Source organism: Euprymna scolopes, chromosome 33 (assembly GCF_053919585.1).
Source record: "Euprymna scolopes isolate OS-2025 chromosome 33, ASM5391958v1, whole genome shotgun sequence".
Taxonomy (NCBI): Eukaryota; Metazoa; Mollusca; class Cephalopoda; order Sepiida; family Sepiolidae; genus Euprymna; species Euprymna scolopes.
This window is the reverse complement of record NC_136514.1, coordinates 89,412,640-89,418,515: the sequence shown is the minus strand read 5'-3', so window position 1 is coordinate 89,418,515 and position 5,876 is coordinate 89,412,640. Positions and strand designations below refer to the sequence as shown.

The 5,876-nt window shown below is 38.2% G+C and overlaps 1 long non-coding RNA gene across 2 annotated transcripts in view; it reads right to left on the bottom strand.

Annotated features, from left to right (window-relative positions):
* Nucleotides 1-27, bottom strand: part of LOC145258023 (uncharacterized) — a 43,689-nt gene extending 43,662 nt beyond the window's left edge. The window contains exon 1 of one of the 2 annotated variants that reach the window (XR_013864034.1): nt 1-27. This exon is cut by the window's left edge and continues 134 nt beyond it. This is a non-coding gene — a long non-coding RNA (uncharacterized LOC145258023). The other variant, XR_013864033.1, reaches the window with a different exon arrangement.
* Between the last annotated feature and the right edge of the window lie 5,849 nt (nt 28-5,876).

Below are 5,876 nucleotides of genomic sequence, written 5' to 3'. Positions count from 1 at the left end.
CAGTCTTTTTTTTTTCTTTCACGAAACAAATGTTTTTTTGTTTTTTTGTTTTTTTTTTTGTGACAGGTGGGCAATGCGTGTTCCACATGTAGTCACGTGACCTTAAGGATTCATTCAAGATGGCCGATGGCCTTTGAAAAAGTAATTTTCAATCGAATCTATTTCGAACATCTGTTTTATTCCACAGCGTTTTTTCCACCAATTTCAATTGTCTTTCCATTTACACTGGTACATTTCACACGATAAAAAGTTACTGTAAAAAAATAAGCTAGTCTTAACGTTGTGACGGTAAGGTCGGTTTCATACCATGTTGGTGATTGACACATCAATATCGTCTGTTCATTTTCTACTCGTAGCATTCATTCAAAAATTCTTGCGATAAAACCTAATGATTCTCAGATGATAAAAATAGACTTTTAAGCGTGTAAAAAATAGGAAAAAGTTATAGGCCGTTGAAACTGCAGACATGTAAATTAACTACACTCACCCTACTAAAAACCTGATGGCGTTTACACCGGATAGTACCACAGCAAAGATTAATGAAGGGTTCGAGAGAACCGAGGAGAGAGAGCACAAACCAGACACCTACTAGAAGAGTGCGAAGAACAGTGCTATGTTAGGTAGGCTTTTTACCGCCCAAATCCCAAGGAATACTAATGTCCGTTGCCATCGAGAAACCAATGGTGAGTGCCCGTTGTGGCGTTGCTGTGCTAGAGGCAGATAAATCTGAGGAGATATAACTCTTATTGACAAAATGCATATTTTGCAATAAATAATTGGCAAGACTGGAGTTTAGGTGGAAAAATAACCTCGAATCCTCTATCACATAAAAGAAACCAAACTCCCTAATCACCGTTATGTTACTATGCCAACAATATATAAAAAAAAATGATATAGGATATTTCAGAAGTTGTTTTAACAATATGAGAACAACTTTTAATATAATAAACACTTTATTTATTTATTTTAAACAAGATATACAGAACATTTTTTTAATGTTAAACTATTTTATTTTCAACAGAACATTTTTTAAAGTTTTAAACAATATAAACTTTTTTATTTTTAACTTTAAACAATAAAAGCAGAACTTTTGGTATTTTAATTTTAAACAATATAAATAGAAATAGAAGTGCTGATGTATTTTTGGTACTGCGCTATTTTAAAATATTTTTTCAGATTAAATTCAAGTTTCACAATAATATTTTTTTAATACTTATGCACTTATTGAACCGTGCTGGAATAAAAACGTTATTATTTCGAAAGCTAATCTTAATATGGGTAGAGGAGGGTGTTTTGTAACTATTCTGTACTTTCACCTAATTTATTAAAAAAATATCGCAAAACTTTAATTTAACTTGATAATACTATTTTAAAATAGTACGGTTCCATAAGTGCATAAATTCTTTTTTTTAAAATTAAATTGTTAGGTGGAAGCACAGAATAGTTACTGTGCGAAAATCCTCACATGGGAAAAATCCTCACTTGGCAGAATGGAAGAAATCCTCACTTGGCAGAATGGAAGAAACCTCACTTGGCAGAATGGAAGAAAACCTCACTTGGCAGAATGGAAGAAATCCTCACTTGGCAGGATGGAAGAAATCCTCACTTGGCAGAATGGAAGAAAACCTCACTTGGCAGAATGGAAGAAATCCTCACTTGGCAGAATGGAAGAAATCCTCACTTGGCAGAATGGAAGAAATTCTCACTTGGCAGAATGAAGAAAACCTCACTTGGCAGAATGGAAGAAAACCTCACTTGGCAGAATGGAAGAAATCCTCACTTGGCAGAATGGAAGAACCCCTCACTTGGCAGAATGGAAGAAAACCTCACTTGGCAGAATGGAAGAAAACCTCACTTGGCAGAATGGAAGAAAATCTCACTTGGCAGAATGGAAGAAATCCTCACTTGGCAGAATGGAAGAAATCCTCACTTGGCAGAATGGAAGAAATTCTCACTTGGCAGAATGGAAGAAATCCCTACTTGGCAGAATGGAAGAAATTCTCACTTGGCAAAATGAAGAAAACCTCACTTGGCAGAATGGAAGAAAACCTCACTTGGCAGAATGGAAGAAACCCTCACTTGGCAGAATGGAAGAAAACCTCACTTGGCAGAATGGAAGAAAACCTCACTTGGCAGAATGGAAGAAAACCTCACTTGGCAGAATGGAAGAAATCCTCACTTGGCAGAATGGAAGAAATCCTCACTTGGCAGAATGGAAGAAATTCTCACTTGGCAGAATGGAAGAAATCCTCACTTGGCAGAATGGAAGAAATCCTCACTTGGCAGAATGGAAGAAAACCTCACTTGGCAGAATGGAAGAAAACCTCACTTGGCAGAATGGAAGAAACCCTCACTTGGCAGAATGGAAGAAAACCTCACTTGGAAGAATGGAAGAAAACCTCACTTGGCAGAATGGAAGAAAACCTCACTTGGCAGAATGGAAGAAATCCTCACTTGGCAGAATGGAAGAAATCCTCACTTGGCAGAATGGAAGAAATTCTCACTTGGCAGAATGGAAGAAATCCTCACTTGGCAGAATGGAAGAAATCCTCACTTGGCAGAATGGAAGAAAACCTCACTTGGCAGAATGGAAGAAAACCTCACTTGGCAGAATGGAAGAAATCCTCACTTGGCAGAATGGAAGAAATCCTCTCTAGGCAGAATGGAAGAAATCCTCACTTGGCAGAATGGAAGAAATCCTCACTTGGCAGAATGGAAGAAATCCTCACTTGGCAGAATGGAAGAAAACCTCACTTGGCAGAATGGAAGAAATCCTCACTTGGCAGAATGGAAGAAAACCTCACTTGGCAGAATGGAAGAAATCCTCACTTGGCAGAATGGAAGAAATCCTCACTTGGCAGAATGGAAGAAATCCTCACTTGGCAGAATGGAAGAAAACCTCACTTGGCAGAATGGAAGAAATCCTCACTTGGCAGGATGGAAGAAATCCTCACTTGGCAGAATGGAAGAAAACCTCACTTGGCAGAATGGAAGAAATCCTCACTTGGCAGAATGGAAGAAATCCTCACTTGGCAGAATGGAAGAAATTCTCACTTGGCAGAATGAAGAAAACCTCACTTGGCAGAATGGAAGAAAACCTCACTTGGCAGAATGGAAGAAATCCTCACTTGGCAGAATGGAAGAACCCCTCACTTGGCAGAATGGAAGAAAACCTCACTTGGCAGAATGGAAGAAAACCTCACTTGGCAGAATGGAAGAAAATCTCACTTGGCAGAATGGAAGAAATCCTCACTTGGCAGAATGGAAGAAATCCTCACTTGGCAGAATGGAAGAAATTCTCACTTGGCAGAATGGAAGAAATCCCTACTTGGCAGAATGGAAGAAATTCTCACTTGGCAAAATGAAGAAAACCTCACTTGGCAGAATGGAAGAAAACCTCACTTGGCAGAATGGAAGAAACCCTCACTTGGCAGAATGGAAGAAAACCTCACTTGGCAGAATGGAAGAAAACCTCACTTGGCAGAATGGAAGAAAACCTCACTTGGCAGAATGGAAGAAATCCTCACTTGGCAGAATGGAAGAAATCCTCACTTGGCAGAATGGAAGAAATTCTCACTTGGCAGAATGGAAGAAATCCTCACTTGGCAGAATGGAAGAAATCCTCACTTGGCAGAATGGAAGAAAACCTCACTTGGCAGAATGGAAGAAAACCTCACTTGGCAGAATGGAAGAAACCCTCACTTGGCAGAATGGAAGAAAACCTCACTTGGAAGAATGGAAGAAAACCTCACTTGGCAGAATGGAAGAAAACCTCACTTGGCAGAATGGAAGAAATCCTCACTTGGCAGAATGGAAGAAATCCTCACTTGGCAGAATGGAAGAAATTCTCACTTGGCAGAATGGAAGAAATCCTCACTTGGCAGAATGGAAGAAATCCTCACTTGGCAGAATGGAAGAAAACCTCACTTGGCAGAATGGAAGAAAACCTCACTTGGCAGAATGGAAGAAATCCTCACTTGGCAGAATGGAAGAAATCCTCTCTAGGCAGAATGGAAGAAATCCTCACTTGGCAGAATGGAAGAAATCCTCACTTGGCAGAATGGAAGAAATCCTCACTTGGCAGAATGGAAGAAAACCTCACTTGGCAGAATGGAAGAAATCCTCACTTGGCAGAATGGAAGAAAACCTCACTTGGCAGAATGGAAGAAATCCTCACTTGGCAGAATGGAAGAAATCCTCACTTGGCAGAATGGAAGAAATCCTCACTTGGCAGAATGGAAGAAAACCTCACTTGGCAGAATGGAAGAAATCCTCACTTGGCAGAATGGAAGAAATCCTCACTTGGCAGAATGGGAGAAATCCTCACCTAGCAGAATGGAAGAAAATCTCACTTGGCAGAATGGAAGAAATCCTCACTTGGCAGAATGGAAGAAAACCTCACTTGGCAGAATGGAAGAAAACCTCACTTGGCAGAATGGAAGAAAACCTCACTTGGCAGAATGGAAGAAAACCTCACTTGGCAGAATGGAAGAAAACCTCACTTGGCAGAATGGAAGAAAACCAAACAGAATTACAACAGGCTCACCTTTTAAACTTCAGCGTAAATGTTAATAACATAAATAGAACATTTAAATTTTAAACAACAGAAATAGATTTTTTTAAAATAATTTTGAAAGAAATATTGTTCACAAACGAATTTTAATTTTAAACAACAGAAGAAACCCTCACTTGGCAGAATGGAAGAAAACCTCACTTGGCAGAATGGAAGAAAACCTCACTTGGCAGAATGGAAGAAAATCTCACTTGGCAGAATGGAAGAAATCCTCACTTGGCAGAATGGAAGAAATCCTCACTTGGCAGAATGGAAGAAATCCTCACTTGGCAGAATGGAAGAAATCCTCACTTGGCAGAATGGAAGAAATCCTCACTTGGCAGAATGGAAGAAAACCTCACTTGGCAGAATGGAAGAAAATCTCACTTGGCAGAATGGAAGAAATCCTCACTTGGCAGAATGGAAGAAATCCTCACTTGGCAGAATGGAAGAAAACCTCACTTGGCAGAATGGAAGAAATCCTCACTTGGCAGAATGGAAGAAATCCTCACTTGGCAGAATGGGAGAAATCCTCACCTAGCAGAATGGAAGAAAATCTCACTTGGCAGAATGGAAGAAAACCTCACTTGGCAGAATGGGAGAAATCCTCACTTGGCAGAATGGAAGAAAACCTCACTTGGCAGAATGGAAGAAATCCTCACTTGGCAGAATGGAAGAAAACCTCACTTGGCAGAATGGAAGAAAACCTCACTTGGCAGAATGGAAGAAAACCAAACAGAATTACAACAGGCTCACCTTTTAAACTTCAGCATAAATGTTAATAACATAAATAGAACATTTAAATTTTAAACAACAGAAATAGATTTTTTTAAAAATAATTTTGAAAGAAATATTGTTCACAAACGAATTTTAATTTTAAACAACAGAAATAGATTTTTTTAAAAATAATTTTGAAAGAAATATTGTTCACAAACCTATTTTAATTTTAAACAATGTAAATATAACTGTCTATAATTTTAAACATTTTAATGTTTTATTTTAAAATAAATATTCTTCGCAAATGTATTATATTTTACGAGGAAAGACTTCTCTCTTTTCCCTTCTTCGCCACATGAATTCCATCATATGTGTCCCAAGAGTTTAAAGTTTCCTTGTTTCCAACTTTTCTCTATTTTTTGACAATGGGGCCATAAACGTTCTATGGTTTGCGTGTCTATCTAGGGATCAATCGGATGAATAACGTTTTCTTCATGAATAATTTCGTCATGTTTATATTTTCCATGATCGAAGTGGTCCAGACATTTATATGCTAAATGACATTAACTTAAACTTAAAAAAGGTTTTCATAGTTTAAAATTATAAA